Here is a 17,807-nt window from a genome sequence, read left to right as displayed (position 1 = left end):
CAAAAAGGTGTTGTGCTAACCACTAAACCAACCATACCACCCGATACCTTACCACACTCCTCTCAGTTACAAATATTTATTTTACCAAATTATTTCTCCTGATAAGTACACAAAAATGCTGGAGAAGCTCAGCTGGTCTCACAACATCCATCGGAGGGCCTGAGCCAGGAAAGACATGTGTCTGTGGGAGCAAGGCTGGGTGAGTATATGGTCATAGAGCTCGAGAGAAGCAGGGAATGCAGAGGAGGAACAGTGAGGGAGATTCTTCACAGAACTCTCCTTCGAAGGAGACCTTCTTCAGTCCCTCAAAAGCCGTTTTCAGGTGCATTCTCCACCAAGAATGCGCCTGCAGAAGCAGATTCAGACCTTGGAGCGCACTCTGGCTCCTGTCCCTTCGGGACATCAGCGCTGACATCACGCGCCATCCACTCCAGCGCTAACATCCCTCGCCCCCTGCCCTGACGTCCCACGCCGGGGGGGGGAAGGGGGGCTGTCAGGCACTCACCAGCTGATTGTCATCCCCTTAGTAGCCACTTCCAGGCGGCTGCATTCAGGTGCTTAGGGGGACTTCAGTGCTCCAGCAATTATCCCTCTCGGAGGAGGGTTAGAAAGTGCTCCTCAGAGGTGCCTCCTGCTCTTTCAGGTGGCCTCCCGACAGCCGCATAGGGGTATAATATGTGGCTTTACATTGGGGCATTTTGGCCCCCTGAAAATGCCTTTTAAAGAGAGTTTGCAGTGGAGCAACTAAATGGAGTGCAACACAAAAGTCTGTAGGCACTGTGTTTGTAGTCAAAACACAAAAATGCTGCAAGAACTCAGCAGGTCACAGGCTCAGGCCTGAAATGTCAGTTATATATCTTTACCTCCTATGGATGCTGCAAGACCTGCTGAGTTCCTCTAGCATTTCTGTGTTTTTGCTACAATCACAGCATCTGCAGACTTTTGTGTTTCACATCATTTGGAGGTGACATAGTTGCAGAACGGTGAGCACAATTTTATCAGTGATCGGGACCAGGGTTTGAATGCCGCGCTGCCTGTAAGGAATTTGTGCGTTCTCCCTTTGTCTGCATGAGTTTCCTCCGGGTGCTCTGGTTTCCTCCCATTGTTCAAAATGTACCGGGGTTTGCAGGTGAATTGGGAGTAATTGGGCGGCATGGGCTCTTGGGCTGAAAAGGCCTGTACCATACTGTTTGTTGAAGAAAAATTACATTGGTATATCTTTCTGCAGCTTGGAATTGCATTTTTACTTGAATAAATTCCAGATAAGTTTCATGTGGCATTTTAATGCATTGAATGACATTAAATAATGACTTTGAACTTTGAACTTAACAGCTTGCAAGATTCTATACTTCAATGTACTGTCCTTAGCACTGCACTCACTGCAAACCCCGGATTTGTAATGAACGTGTACTGCATCACAGTGGAAATCTTCACTGACAAAATGCAGTATTTGGATCTTGGCCACTTTAAACAGACCTTATCCGGTCACATGACCAAACAACATCCCAAGGGAAACTTTAGGTTGTGGAATGCTTGTGTTCCTGTGCAGGGAAGCACGTGGAGGTTTTCCTGAACAGGATCGTGCGATTCGACTAGTTTAAAACCACATCAACAGCTAAGCAAACACCGTCAGACCTCTCACACTCTCTTCATGTGGCCAATGAACAAGCAGACGCATCATACTTCACCAGTTCATTCATACAGTAAACTTACGTGGATGGGTTTTCCAGCAAGAATTTTAAGTAATATGTTCCTCTGAAAAATGTTCCCCTTCTTCCAACTGAAGGAAACCATTCGGCCCATTGGTTCTATCCCAGACCCCCAGGAAGGAATCCAATTAGTCCCAATATCTCCTGCCTTTTCTCTGACATCTTACTCTCTCTCATATGTTCAACTCTCCCCTTGTTCTTTTTCCCATTAACCTATACCAAAGGAGTACCATAAATACGCTAATCAACAAATTTTTTGGATCAATATATCAGCTCAAATTTGGGGGGAGGAGGGTCAAATTTTACACATGTCGTACTTTTGACCATTATACGTACCTGCGTTGTTCAAGGTGTCAGGAACTCGGATGGGTGGGCGGCCGGGGGAGGGTCTATGGTTGGGGCATAGGGAACTCTGGTGGGTGGGCAGCTTTTGTACTGATCATTCAAAAACAAGCATATCTTTGGGAGATGGGATGGGCTGTGACTAGTGGTGTGCCACAGGGCTAGGTGCTGGGCCCATTGCTGTCTGTCATCGATATCAATGATTTAGATAAAAGCCTAGGTGGAATGATTAGCAAGTTTGGTGAATGTATGGAACGCGCTACCGGAGGTGTTTAAGGCAGTTGCTATTGCAATGTTTAAGAACCATGGATTGGATGGCTTAAGAACAGGGGTGGCCAAACTATGGTTCGCGAGCCACATGCATTGACGTGAATGTGCAACTCATTGAAGTATTTTGGTTGTGTAGTGTTAGTGAGTGTGGCTTCCAATCATGTGAATGTGGCACAGAGTGTAAGGGTGATCCAGGCCACTCTCCCATCTGAGCTCCCAACACCCTGACCACCCGCCCATCAGAGCTCCCGATGCCCTGGCCACCCACCCATCTGAGATCCCGCCGCCCACCCTCTGGAGTTCCTGATCCCACGGCTGCCCACCTATGATTTCCCAATGCTCCAGCCACAGACTCTCAACTTGGCCCTAGCTGCTCATCCTCCACAGCTCCTGACATTCCAGCTGCCCGCCCATCCAAGCTCCTGTCACCCCCGCTGCCCACCCTGTGAAGTTCTCAATGCCCCGGCTGTACACACATCTGATCTTTCAATGCCCCAACCTCGGATTCTTGCCTTGGCCCTGGCCGCCCACGCTCCAGATCTCCTGATACCCCGGCCATCTGCCCATGCGAGCTCCTGATCCCCCAGCTGCCCACACACCAAAGCTCACAACACCCCAACCGCAGACTCTTGCCTCGGCCCTGGCCACCCGTCCACCCATTGGTGCTCCCATCATCTTGAATGCAGACTTATCATCTTGTTCTTATTGGTCACCCATCCGTGCTCATTACACTTTGAATGATTGAAAATTACTTGAATGGTCAAAAGTTGTCTGTGTTTAATAATCGACACCCTAAGTCTTACTCTAAAAATTAGTCCATAAAATTCAACTATTATGTTGTGTACATTTTGATTATTGAAACTAATACAAATGAGCAGTTTAAGAACTGCATCCATTAATAAATATTATTACATGTATGTATTTTTTAATGTTTATATAATTTTTTTGTAACCAACTATGCATGTAAGTGTATAAACATGTATGTAATATTTTTATATGTCTTGTGGCTCTCAAACATCTGAAGTTTATCGTATGTGGCTCTTACTTTAAACAAGTGACCCAAAGGCAGGTAGATGGGATTAGTGTGGGTGGGACATTTTGGATTGCATGGTCAAGATGGGCCAAAGGTCCTTTTTCCCTGGTGTTTGATTCTCTGACAGAGAAATCCACACAGCCAAAGAGGGAACATTCACGCACTGTACCCATAGCACCTGAGGTCAGCATTCGAGCTGAATCCTACTGTGTCACCACCCTCTACATTCTGGCCATTCGATTGGTCATCTCTTCCAATATTTTTTTGCTCTCCATTTTTATTGAAACTGCCTCAGTAAAACCTCTTACTACCCCTTTAGCCCTTTCTAAATGCAAATTGGCGATAAATCTTTTGATTGCTATGTTCCTCATTTCCTGATGCAGAAGCATCTTTGAAGAATTCGTTAATGAGATAAAGCTGCAAAAGAAGTCCATAGCATACTGAAAAATGGAGGAACACCAAAGGAACCTGAATTTTTTTTTTAAAAAGAGGGAAGGAACATGGACCAAGAAAATAAGCATCATATTTGTTTATGTGATTAATTTATGCAGTTGTCTTCAGTGAGTATTTTAAGAAGCAGGAGAAGTTCATTGCAAAGTCAGTAAGCAGCATGTGTTCTTGATGAAAGGGGTCTGGACAGTGTCCTGATAGTTCAGACGTTCAGTTGAAATGCTTCCAAGTGGCAAGTCATTTGCAAGCCTTCCGGAGTTTTGTGCACTGAAGGATAGTGACCTGTTCACATGCTCAGCTCCGCATTGGATTCTGGGAGGCAGATAAGGCATGCCAGGAAAGACCACACTGCCTGTGCCCTGATGTTACGGCTTTGTACCTTTGAACACTTCTTTATTTGGCTCTTGCCAGATGATTGTCATTTAATTTAATATACTAAAAGTTTTAAACTAGCTGAACTCCCAGGGATAGCTTTGCTGGCAGGATGCTTGAGCCCTTTATGATGTGGAGGATAGTTTGTGTGAGAAAGACTGCTGAACTTAAGGATAATCGGAAGCACACACAATCTGTAGTCCCAGCTCAGAGCGGAGTAATTAATAACAGGCCAGCTGTACTTCCTGTGAGCACTGGCTGCTCTGTCTGTAGCTTGGGCTCCCTTCCATATTTGTTTAAATACAATCCTCTTTCTTCACCATTAAACTCTGGTCAAACTGAAGAAGTTGGGGTCTTGCGTGAACAAGGAACTGCTGGAAGAGGATCAGCCAGCATCCGTCAAGAGAAATGGTCAGCTTGTAGTGGCCCACACACAGAGACATGGACCGTCCTGCAAAATGGCCAATGAATGTGGCAAATGCGCAGACCTGGGGGAGGGGAGGGGGGTGACACAGGCCGTTGTCCCAGGTGACCTGATGCAAGTCATTAATAGTGTATCAAAGGTGATCTGAAATTTACATCCACTATGTATTCCTTCCTTCCACTCTTTCTCCAACCCCCCTCCCTTCTTCCCCTCCCTCCTTCCTCCCTCTCCATTCCTTCCTCCCTCCCTCTCCCTTTCTTCCTTTCTGTTTCCCACCACCTCCCATCCCCCCACTACCGTCCCCTTTCCCCTAACATCTTTCTGCAGCCTTCCATCACCCATTTTCATATCCCCCCCCCCACCAAGTTCCATCCAACTACTTCCTCATTTGTTCTATCTGCCCTTCATCTCACCCTTAATGATTCCCATTGTCACTTTCCTCACTTGTTGGATTCCAGCACTGGTAGCCACTCAGTTTCCTCTTGTTACCCTCTTCCCCCCACCCCCGACAGTATCTGCCCCCTTTTGTCTCCCTCCATTTTCCTGTCTACCACTGTTCACCTGCCTCCATCTCCCAGCTCCACCCCTCTCCCCTTCCCCCATCTACCCCTCCTCCATCCATCTGTTGCCTACTGGATCCTGATACCCAATCCCCTCTCCACTGGCTATCTCCCCCCTTCACATTCAGACTTGAAGAAGGATCTCGATTCAAAGCATCAACCATCCGTTTCCATCCATAGATAACTGCCTGATTCAAACTTACTTTTGCTTGTCTACATCGGTAATAATCCTGTTCCTAACATTAAATTGTGGTCTTTAATTTTGCACCAGGCCCTTGGTTCTGAGTGTTACACATCGGTCACTACAAATTCTGTACCTGACATCAAACTCCATTGCTTATCATGGCCATTAATATTACTTTCTTTGCATCTGCCATCAGATAATCCCCAAGATCTCCAAACTTTCTAGAACAGATGAATAACACTATATTAGACAATGGAAATGGAAACAAAGACAACCAAAAATGAAAAATGCAGGAATATCCTGTGTGATGGAGAACAGTTGAGATAAATTGGCACAGACTGAGATAAAACTTATTATGCGACATCGTGCTCTTACTTCTTATTTCATTTCAACCCAGCAACACTAAATTAATGCACATTCATTAAAAACTAATTAAATTCATTATTACGTGATGCTTTTGATCAATAAGCCAGAATGGAACCTTGAGTAAATGAGAAGAATCTAAAGGGACTCAGTGGGTCAGTCAACAGTACAGGTTGGCGACCCTTTTTCCAGTCTAAGGCAGGGAGATGTCAAGCATAAAAACAAGCGGGGTGGGTCCAGGAACATTTGAAGCAGAAGTCGGCCACCTGGCCCATCAAGTTTACTTCACCATTCAAAAAGATCAGAGCTGGATTCAGCTCCACATGCACCCCCACCCCACCCCACCCCCCTCACCCTCTTCCCCATCACCCTTAGATCCCCTAAAAATGTAAAAATCTATCCAACTGTAGCTTAAATACATTTAACGCTGCAGCCTCCACTCTTTCCTTGAGCAGAGAATTCCCCGGATTCTCTACTCTCCGAGAAGCTGGAATCGGGTATTTTGGTGGAAAAAAAACAAGACTTCTGTAGCCCGTTGGACATTTTGGTGCCCTCATTTTGGCGCCGGCTCTCGCATTTGACAATGAACATGGCATGTAATTTATTATAATTTTCATGAAATGTAATAAATATTAAGCCTTGATTAAAATTGTTCCTTGGCGCTAACAGTTCGGCTACAACAATTTATTCACTTATTATACTTATTATGAAGCCAGGAGAATGGGCTGTCATGCGGGACCCTGCACTCGGGACAGCGGCTATCGTTCTATCACATCAAGCTGACTGGTACAGCACTAAGGGCAGCAGAGGCTTACCAGCGATTACTGAGTCAATGACTCAATGGGACCAGGGGACAGTGGAGAGCTGGGTGGAGGGGGCTGGTGGTGAGTGGAGGGGACCAGGTGGCAGAGGGGGGACCGGGAGCAGAGGGTGATCATGAGGGTATCGGATGTGATCCAATTGAACAGCAGACCCAAGTGAGGGGCCAAATGGCCTACTCCTGCTTTCTATGGATGATCATGCCCTTGCTAATACCTAGGACTCTCTGCAATGTCAATTGTTGTTCTGCCTTGTTACAAGTTCAGCTACCTCCTCCTTTGACTTGATGAGCAGGAAGAAGGGAGGTTCTCTGCCAATCAGACCTGCTGATGGTTCCTGCGATCAGAGGTGTATCACAATCCTGGTTTGATCTGGTCAAAAAGAATTGAAAACACAAGAGCTCAGGAATGCAGAAGGCTGCCGAGAGTGGCAAACCCTAGTCAAGCCCATCATGGTCACTGACCTCCTGTCCATCAAAAATGTCCACACCAGGCACTGCCTTAAGAAGGCAGCCAATGTCACAAAGTATCTCCATCACCCTGGTCGCATCCTTTTCTTGCTGCTACCTTCGGGAAAAAGTCTGGTGCCTCTTGGTTCAAGTGCAGTTTTCTTTACCGACAGATACCAGGCTCCTGAACTTCCTGTACCTGCCCATATGAGAACACTGCTCCCTGAACCAAGGCTCTGTCTGCACTATTGCAAAGGTTCCATTAGTGTCACATAATTCTACGTTTAGAATGTAACATACATGGTTCTTTAACTTTTGTCTACCATATGGCAGACAGAAAGTCGCCACTTTGTCCAGCCCCCTTCACAGTACCTCAGTGGTCTCCCCTCCAAGTACTGACCAGGCCTGAGCCTGTAACATCCCACTTGTTCATGAACTTCAACTGTGAATATTTATCACAGGTAAACAAAATGTGATGACATCTTTTGATATTTTACTTTCTATGAATGCTACATTACAATTTAAACATACATACAACAATGTAACAGGCCATTCCGGCCCATGAACCCATACTGCCCAATTACACCCAATTAACCCACAACCCCTGTGCATTCTTTTTTATTTGAGTCGTGGATGGAAACCTGAGCACCCGGAGGAGACCTATGCAGACACGGAGAGAATGTACAAACTCCTTGATTTGAAACCAGTTTGCTGGCGCTGTAACAGCATTGATCTGACTGCTACATTAATGTTGAGTTCTCCAGTACTTTTGGGCCTTGCGATATTTAGCTATCCTTTCGCTGTGTGTTGTCTTTGTCTTCTGAGGTAATTTAATTTGCATGCATTACTTGTTAGTGTATTTAAAATATCTGTGGAGCTGCAACAAGCAAGAATTTCCATTCACATACAAATGACAATCATTGCTCACCATCATCAAGGGTTCAAGGACAAAGGGATGGTTATGCAGCAGGTCAACAATGCATTCATTCATTACCCCTGAGACATTTGAAATCCAGTCAATATTTTTGCTCAATGTAGTTACCATATATGCTGATGTATAAGACAAGACTTGAAACTTAAAAATATTACCCCAAAACCAACAGTTATCTTACACGCCAAGTATAAAATCTGAATCTTGAGAGCAAAGTCTCAGCATACCCTACGGGGTTGACCCGCCCAGTCCGTCTACCATCAGCTCTGTACAGACGTTAAACGGCCGGTTAACAGTGCATATAGTGGATTATTCTTTAAATATACTGGTAAAATGTAAACTTTTACTGGGTAATTTGCTTTTAAAATATTGTGACGGCATCACTCCAATGGTCAGTGGTAAGTTGCCAGATGTGGGATAGTTTTAAACAGTGAGTATAACTCAAAACCTCCATTGTAATTGGAAATTCTGGAGATCACCTTAAGCCAAGTTTCCTGCCACCTGATTGTACAACCCGAAGAAACAGAGTTCTCCAGACCTCGGTGCAAAGCACACAAACATAAAACTAGACATGCAAGAGTCTTACAGAGTCATTTTATACACTGGCATATATGGTAATTATACTTCCACTGAAGCAGCTCCATAACAAATGACTGAAAAAGCTATTGAAATTGTATTTCATCCATTTTTCGTGAGTTATGTGCTACATATCCCTTAGTCTGCAAACGAATCAATATATTGTTGAAAATGTACCTTTCAAACAAAAAGTCATTACAGCTGATGTCAAATTCCCAAAGAGACTTTGCAGCTATTGTGTCATTACCACCAAGGATCTTGGGAGGTGTGACAGACCCCAGAGGTACATTCTCCATGGTGACTATAGCGAGGCTGCCATGGGAAGGAGGGAAAATTCAGGAGAGGGACCAGTGCCTTTACTACATATGACCGCACTGTCCATCCCCCCCCCACACCCCCCCCATCATCCTCTCCGAGATTTCACCCATCCATTCACATGATTCAAAGGCACGTGTTAGGGCACTGAGAAGTGTGGCAGAAGAGGGCTCTGGGAATACAGATACATAATTCCGTGAAAGTGGTGACACAGGTGGATAGGGTTGTAAAGAGAGCTTTTGGCATATTGGCCTTCATAAATCAAAATATTGAGTACAGGAGATGAGATGTTATGTTTAAGTTGTATAAAACATTGGTGAGGCCAAATGTGCTCAGTTTTGATCACCTAACTGAAGTAAAAATATCAATAAGATAGTAAGAGTGGAGAGAAGATTTACTAGGATGTTGCCCGGACTCCAGGAACTGAGTTAAAGGGAAAGTTAAATAGGTTAGGACTTGATTCCCTGGAGCGTAGAAGAATGAGGGGAGATCTGATAGAGGTATTTAAAATTATGTGAGGAAAAGGCTTTTTTCCACTGAGAGCAGGTGAGATACAAACCTGATGGCATGGGTAAGGCGTGAAAGGGGAAAGGTTTAGGGGGAACACAAGGGGGAACTTGTTCACACAGAGAATGGTGGGAGTGTGGAATGAGCTTCCAGCCGAAGTGGTGAATGCTGGCTCAATTTTGCCATAAGAGGAATTTGACCAGGTACATGGATGGGAGAGGTATGGAGGGCGATGAACTGGATGCAAGACAGTGGGATTAGGCAAAAAAAATGGTTCAGCCCAGAGTAGAAGGGCCAAAGAGGCCGGTTTCTGTGCTGTAATTTTCTACAAGATCATAAAGCAATGAAAAATGGAAATACATGGAACTGATCTTTTGTGCAATAGATGAATTACACTGGACAAGGTTTGCTTCCTGAAATAAAATTGGGGATTATGATAGACAACTTCATTCTGAACGCAAAGATAATTTCAGAGTTGCTGTCTCACGTAGGAAGTTGGATAAACATTAAATTAACTTTTATTGAATTAAGCAATTTAAACTCATAATGAAGCTGACAAGAGTAAATCACGAAAATTTGCAGACATGAGGGTTGAAATAAAAACACAAAATGCTGGAGAAGCTCAGCAGGTCAAACAGGGTCTTTATGAGGGAAAGGTAAAGATACAGAACTGACGATTCAGGCTTGAGCCCTTCATCAAGGTATGATAAAATGCTGACAGGTGTCCGAACAAAGGGTGGGGGAGAAGGAGATGATAGGCGGAGAAGGAAGGGAGGGGACAGCAGCGATCAGGAGTAGGCAGAATGGCTGGGTGGGTGGAGGTGAAAGGGAGGGAAGAACTGGGAAGACTGGAAAGGTGGAGGGGAAAGAAGGCGATCACATTATGAGAAAGCATAGAAGTCAATGTTAATGCCATCTGGCTGGAGACTGCCCAGATGGAAAAGAAGATGTTGTTCCTCCAATCTGCGGGCGGTCAGGGTGGGATACTACATACGGCCATGGACAGACAGACATGTGAGTGTGGGAGTGTGACTCAGAATTGAAATGGTTGGCTACTAGGAGGTCACCGTTGTTGCGGATGGAGTGAAGGTGCTCAACAAAGCGATCTCCCAATCTGCAACCAGCCTCAAAGGGAGCACCCGAGGCAGTAAAGAAGTCCTGTGGATATACAAGGAAAGTTTAACTTTTTTAAAAATGTGTTCAGCGAATTGGTCCCCAAGTCTGCACCCAATCTCTCCGATCCCACTCTGTGTGCTGAAGAAACTGAATTGGGAAGGCTGGATAATGACTTGGGTGGATGGAGAACACATCACGGTTAGCACAACACTTTTCAGCACGATAATGGGCCATTTTGGCCCACAAGTCCATGCCATCCAATTACACCCAATTACACCCTGTACATTTTGAACAGTGGGAGGAAACCAGAGCCTCTGGAGAAAACCCACACAGACTTGCAAACTCCTGACAGACAACACAGTATTCGAACCCCGGTCCGGTCCTGATCGCTGGTGCTGTAAAGGCTTCGCGTTAACTGCTACGCCAACCAAGCCATACTAACTTGGATCAATTCAGAATATTGACACATTGCCATTTGGAAGGAAATTTTTTAAAATGTATTTAATCGACGCGGAGTAGTATCGTGCGCTATGCCAATGACACAGCACTGTTGAGGGAGCGTCCCAGTGGCAAGGGAGCATGCCACCTCCCACTGGTGACAGAGCATCCCACTAATGATGGAGCATCCCACTCGGGAGGGAGCGTGCCAACTCCCACTGATGAGGGTGCATCCCACATCTCACTGGTGAGGGAGAACAGTCCTCCAACACAGCACGCTGAAATGTTTGGTACAGGATAGGGTTAACCAAGGAGAATGAGGTGCTATTCATTCATCAGCAAACAGCTGCTTCCTGCCAGCGAGAGAATGTGATAACTGCCCTGGCAGCAAACCTTGGCTCTATTAAAACTTCCACAAACTCTTCATGTGACATATTCACTGAGCTGACCCTTGGACAACAATTGAACTTGGGCCTGCATGGTTAGCTGCATCAACTCTGCTTGTCAATCCATTAATTAAAGATTGTTGTTAAAGCCAAGGGCCCCCTCTCCACTCCCTCACACTTCTGTTAGTGACGAGAACCTCTTTCAATATTTTTATTAGGTTTTTATATAAACATATGTACAAAAAAGCAATTGATGCATAACAATGATGCAGCTGTAACAAGATAATAAGAAAAAAAAATTGTATTGTGAAACACAATTAATTCAAAGATAAAGTAGAAAATAGAAGAAATGACGAGAACCTAACTAATCTAACATGCTGCTTTATCAAGTTGCTTGCAAATATGCAGTAGAATATGGCCTCGACTTTAATCTTCCCAAACACTGACCTCATTCTTATTCTATCAGAGCAGTTAACCTGCCCCAATCAAAGATATTGATTTAAAACCATTCTGAGGAATGCTCACTATTGTTTGGACTGGTCTCTTGCTTAATTTACGTTGCTCGCACTCGAGAATAAAACCCATCAGTCATATCCGCGGCTCGACTTCCAAAATCTGTTGTACAGATAAATAGACATCTAAGTGGGCATTGAAAGGAAGGTGGAATGCAGGGAGTGTTTATTTTGTGCCTTGTGCACTATGCGACTGATCATGCAGGTTTTCAAAATGTAAGCCTCCTTCAGTGCAGCCGGGCTGACTTGTCAGAGCAGTTCCCTGATATAAATTAAAAACACCATGCTGGAGAAACTTAGCAGGTCCAACAGGGTACAGGGTACTTTAAATAGCAAAGGTAAAGATACTTAACCTAACGATTTGGGGTTGAGCCCTTTATCAAGGTGTGAACAAAATGCTGGCAGGTACCTGAACAAAATGGTGGGGTGGAACTCTAGCCAAAAGGCAGGAGGTAATAGATGGATAAGGGAGGGAGGGGACACCAACAAAAAGGGGGAGGGGGGGATGGCTCTGTGCATGGAGAGGGAAGGGGTGGAGGGCTGGAGGAAAGAAGACAGAGGGAATGGGAATCAAGGGAGAACTGGGAGTGGTCTAGCAGAAACTGGAGAAGTTGATGTAAATGCCTTCCCCTTGGAGAGTGCCCAAATGGAAAATTAAGTGTTGCTCTCCCAATTTATAGGTGGTCTTGGTTTGACAGAACGGTGTCGTGGACAGACATGTCAGCACGGGGGTCGCGCACAGATTTGAAATGGTTGGCCAATGGATAAAGCGAAGGTGTTCAGCGAAGTGGTCTCCCAGTCTGCGCCCAGACTCTCCGATGCCACTCTGTGTGCTAAAGAAACTGAATTGGGAAAGCTGGATAATGATTTGGGTGGGTGGAGAACACATCACGGTTGGCACAACGCCTTTACAGCGCCAGCAATTGGGAGTGGACCTGGGTTAAAATCCCACGCTGTCTGTAAGGAGTTCGTACGTTCTCACCATATCTGCATTAGTTTTCTCCAGGGGCTCTGGTTTCCTCCCACCCTTCAAAAACATACCAGAGTGTAGGTTAATAGGGTGTAAATTGGACAGCACGGACACATAAGGCATTCAGCCTGTAACAAAGCTGTATGCCTAAATTTTTAAAAAACTACCCAGGGGTGCAGTGTTCCAGCTGAGAAAGTGCTTACCAATGTCAGCTCAAGACTCCCAAGCTTCTGTGGAATGGACCCCTGGGATGAATAAAGTTGCAGTAGAAGATAAATCAGCTAGAAAATTGCTCTTTATAAAAACCCAAGCCAACATTTTCAGTGTGTTGTGATAAATATATTTTAATACCAGAAACATCCCACATTCATACCGCCAAAGGAATAATAAATATTAACAAATACCAGAGGACATTGATTTAAGGTGAGTGGAGGAGAATTTAGGGAAGACGTCAGAGGTACGTTTTTTTACTCAGAGAGTAGTGGGTGCCTGGAATGCATTGCTTGGTACAATAGGGGCATCACAAGACTCAAAGATAGCACACAAATGTAAGAAAGATAGACGGTTATGGGTGTGAGGTAGGGAAAAAATTAGATTGCTGTGGTCAGCACAACATCGTGAGCCAAAAGGCCTATAGCATGTTAAAATCGTGCAGAGGCTGATCTTCTTTCCTGATGAAATATCTACACAAGGCAATATAAATCTTCATTGGATAGTTTGGAAGGAACTGTGTTCCTCGACCTTAATGATTCGTAGGGACATTGTAAACACACAGGGCAGGATTAAAACTGCCTCTTTCAGAGTCTGCCTAATTTGCTTAATGTTGTCAGATTTCCTGTTTTTTTTTCCCCCAGATTTCCAGTAACTACACCATTACATCTTTTGACAAAGTGAACTGCATTCATTCAGTCCTCTGAATCTATTCCACCAGCTCGACTGATCTTCTGCTCCATATTTTTGTTCCAACCTAAATTTAATAGATCTTCTTAATGACTTATGACCTATTTATCTTTGCCTGAAATATGTTCAACGGTTGGCCTCTGCTGCTTTCCTTGGTGCAGCATTCCGTGGGTTCACTGTTTTCTGTGTTTGGAGAATGGGATTTTGTTCAGACCTCTAGAATTCTGGTGGGGTTTTATGAGCTAGATGCAGACAAGGTGATTGATGTATGCCAAAGTGCCTGTTTTCATACTGATGGGAAATCAAGTGACTCCACGAGGCGGTAGATCGGAGTCAAATGGCTTTTATTAGCTTAGATGTTAGCTGGGGCTCAAAGAGTATCTGGCCTGGATCTGAGCAGGAAGTGATCTGGGGTCAAGGTCCTGGGTCAGGACTTTTAGTAGGAAATCTCCTGGGAGTTGTCAGAGGGAAGAAAGGGGCGGTCTAGACCAGTACATAGTTATTACAGTGGTGTAATACCTCATACCACCACCCATACTGCATCTCTCCATGGCTCTAGGACTCTACAAAGTCCTTCCCTAACAACACTGTGAACAATCTTCTTTCCCCTGATTTGTCAGGGAGAGGGAGATGGTACAGAATCAAAATTCAGGGTAAAACATTTAGGACAGAAAGGAAGAGAGATTTTTCCTCATTCAACAATCTCTTCATCCCATCTCTTCAGCTCCCTCAAGATGCTACCACTCACTGACACACTTTAGTCAGTCGATCTCGCAAGATCACAAAGGTAAGTGGGAAATGATCCTTCTAGCATAGGACAATTATAATACTCTACCTCTCTGAGTTGTTAGAGAAACCAATTGCCTTGAAGGCTTTTTAAATTCACCTTTATCCACAGAATGTGATGGTGAGAAAGGAGTGTATATGTTTCCACTCAACCCTTCTAAAACATTTGGGGGTTAATTGATGTATTTTGGAGGCATGGCCTCATGGGCCAGATGGGCTGTACGTCTAAAAATACAAAAAAAGCAAGTGGGAGGTGTTGACCTGTATCAAACGACATGACCCAATTGTAATGCTATCCATCAACCACATTAGACAGAGAGTTGTGATTAATAGGCTTTAATCACCTTAAGAGATCTCACATGTTGCTGGCCCGGTTCCAAGGCAGGTACTGAGAGAGGAGTTTGGGCGTGACAGCTTTTATAGAGATTTCCGGGAGGGAGGAGCCACTGGTTCAGGGGGTGGGTCGGCCCGTACAATAAATGCACCACACCGATATCCTCAAACACAGAGCTGAAACAAGTTAATTAGCCGCAGAAATGGGTGTGCCTGCTCATTCTAGAGAACTGTAATGCGCCAAATGTAACATCAGGCAACATTAAATTGTTTCAAATAGATCCTACCTTTGAAGAGAGCTTACAACTTGGGAAAATGACCTTCAGCCCAGTACACTGAAGCGATACTTACGGCTGATGCCTTGCCGCTGCCGTCCCACACCACGATCCAGCCAGAAAGGACACCCTCAATTATGCTCCTGTAAAATGTTGCCCAGATGGGGGCCGGTTGCCTTGTCTTCCTCACTCTCCATAGAAAGTGTAGGCAATGCTGCTACTTCCTGATTAATGAGTAGGTATTGTGAATCCAGGATAGGATGTCCACTATTCCTCTTCCCACCTACTCCTGTTATAGGGTCTTGAGGCAAAACATCAGCTTACCCCTTTTGCCGCTACAAATGCTGCTTGAACTGCTGAGTTCTTCCAGCAGTTTATTTATTTCTGCAGATTCCACTTTTAGCAATAGTCTGTAATTTTTCAGTGAACAGTCACTCATGTAACTAGCAGTATTAATTTTTATCTATTATTAAAAGAAACTCTGGTTAAAATAAGCTTGCTATTTACAATAGTCTGAGTCATTTAACCATTATCTCTTAAATTGCAACACAACCATCAATAAAAGCAAAAGATAACCTCTGTCATTTTATATTCTACACAGACCAATGAATTGGAAGTTGTGCCGAATGGTTAAGAATATTAAAATTCCACGCTTACGTGATTCACTTTTGATTTATTTTCTGCTAATGTCGATAGACAGTTATTGTTTCATCAGGTTGTATATGTACAGTCAGATGATAATAAACTTGAACTTGATGCCATCACCCTGATCACAACCTCTTCTTACTGCTCCCTTCAGGCAGAAGGTATAGAAGCCTGAAGTCCTGAATCTCTGAGTTCAAGAACAGTTTCTTTCCAACAACTATTAGGATTTTGAACTTCCCCAAACTATCCAACCCCGAACCATAAACACCAAGAGCTGTCTGCATTCTTGTAACATCACAAACTATGCTTATTTATCCATCAATTTATACTTATTATATATTTTTTTTGTCACATGGTAATTTACTCAATACTTATTGCTACCCCCCTCCACCATCAGACTCCTCAACAACAAACTCAATCAGGGACCCATTAACTCTTACTTTTGCACTTTATTGATTATTTTCTTTCTCTCTCTCTCTCCCCCTCTCTCTGTATTGCTCAGCCAGAGGCTCTGATAGCTCAGTGGTTAGAGCACCAGGGGTCACAAGTTTGTTCCTCACTGGGGCCTCATTCCTGTGAGGGGCGTGGGACAAAAAGATTTTCCTTACAGTAGACAAAGTTAAAGAATTTTGTGTATGTTACAGTCTAAATCATAAGATAAAGGAACAGAAACAGGCTACTAGGCCCATAGAGTTTGTTCCATGAAATGTAATATCTACATGACAATAATGGAACCTTTACTGTTACGTTATTTACATTTTTTTATTTGTTTACATGCATACATTACGCAGTTTATTTTACACTAAGAATTTCCTCACCCGCAGGAAAAGAATCTCAGGGTTGTATGTGATGTCATATTTGTAGTCTGATCAATCTGATAGTGTATTTTACATTCCTACGTAATTGTAGCAAACAGGAATTACAATGAATCTGAATGTTGTACTTATAGATATACATGACACTAAATTCTCGTGCATTCAGTCCTCTATAAAAGTTTTTTTTTTAAATTGTTGACTTAAAATTTAATCTGTGTTTTTGTCTTCCATCAGACAGGGTGTGGGTGTTCATTCTGTCTATGGGTCTTTTCACACCATTAGGTCATTGCAAATCAAATGTACAAATATGAAATTGTTTAGCCAAAGCAATTTTAGAACAGGAGTCAAGTTGGTGCATTGTTGCAAAGGAATGAGCAAATTCTTTCTGCCCCCCCAAAAACAGATGGCTGCAAGACAGGGCAGGGTAGCACCATTAGCATAGCCATTGGTGCAATGCTGTTCCAGCGCCAGCGATCAGGGCTCAAATCCAGCGCTGTCTGTAAGAAGTTTGTACATTCACTCCATGGCTGCATGGGTTTTCCTCCAAGCATTCCGGTTTCCTTCCACCCTTCAAAATCATGCGGGATTTGAAGGTTAATTGGGTGTACTTGGGCAGCATGGGTGCATGTGTCGGAAGGGCCCATTATCGCGCTGTGTGTCTAAATTTTAAATTTAAAACAAAGCAAAACATAAACTGCTGGAGGAACTTAGTGGGTAAAGCATCAATATCGACCTCCAATTTCCAGTGACCTTCCCCCTTGTTTTCTGAACCACTTGCTTTGTTAATTTCTCTGACACTATTCCTTCCCCACCCTCTCTTCTTGCACTTCACCCTTCCTCCTTGCTTTCATTCAGTCTGCATCTTTCTCAGCCCTCTACATGTCACCTTCTAGTAGGACCGGTACCAGACTATTTTGCAACTAGGGCGAGCTGAGTGGCTGGGAGGAGGGGTGTTGACTGGGTTGAGCGGGGTTGGGGGCGGGAGGTACTGATGGGACTGAGAGTTGGTCGCCATACCTGATGTCGACATGCACCACACCACTTCCTCCCTCCGCCTAAGCAGACTAGCGAGATTATAGCACGTTAGTCAGAACCACGTCGTGCGTGACGCAGAGGTGCCGGAGCTGTTGGAATCTCTCTTCAACAGCGCCCCTCTGAGATCTGCGCCCTAGGCAGCTGCTTAGATGGCCGAATGGTAGTCCCAGCCCTGCCTCCTGTCCGATCGCTCTTTTCCCATTCCTTCTCCCTCCCACCTGTATCCACCCATCACCTGCTAGCTCCTGCACCTCCCCCTCTCCCCATTCCCCTTTTATTTGGACTTTGCCCTT

The 17,807-nt window shown here is 44.4% G+C and overlaps 1 long non-coding RNA gene across 2 annotated transcripts in view; it reads right to left on the bottom strand.

Moving 5' to 3' along the window:
- The window catches only part of LOC138752430 (uncharacterized), a 61,041-nt gene extending 45,611 nt beyond the window's left edge, over positions 1-15,430 (bottom strand). Inside the window, exon 1 of one of the 2 annotated variants that reach the window (XR_011350632.1) lies at positions 15,096-15,430. This is a non-coding gene — a long non-coding RNA (uncharacterized lncRNA). The remainder of the gene's footprint in view (positions 1-15,095) is intronic. The other variant, XR_011350633.1, reaches the window with a different exon arrangement.
- Between the last annotated feature and the right edge of the window lie 2,377 nt (positions 15,431-17,807).

The sequence above is a fragment of the Narcine bancroftii genome, chromosome 2, assembly GCF_036971445.1.
Source record: "Narcine bancroftii isolate sNarBan1 chromosome 2, sNarBan1.hap1, whole genome shotgun sequence".
NCBI classification, from domain to species: Eukaryota; Metazoa; Chordata; class Chondrichthyes; order Torpediniformes; family Narcinidae; genus Narcine; species Narcine bancroftii.
Note: the sequence above shows the minus strand (reverse complement) of the source record. Positions and strands in the feature narration are given on the sequence as shown.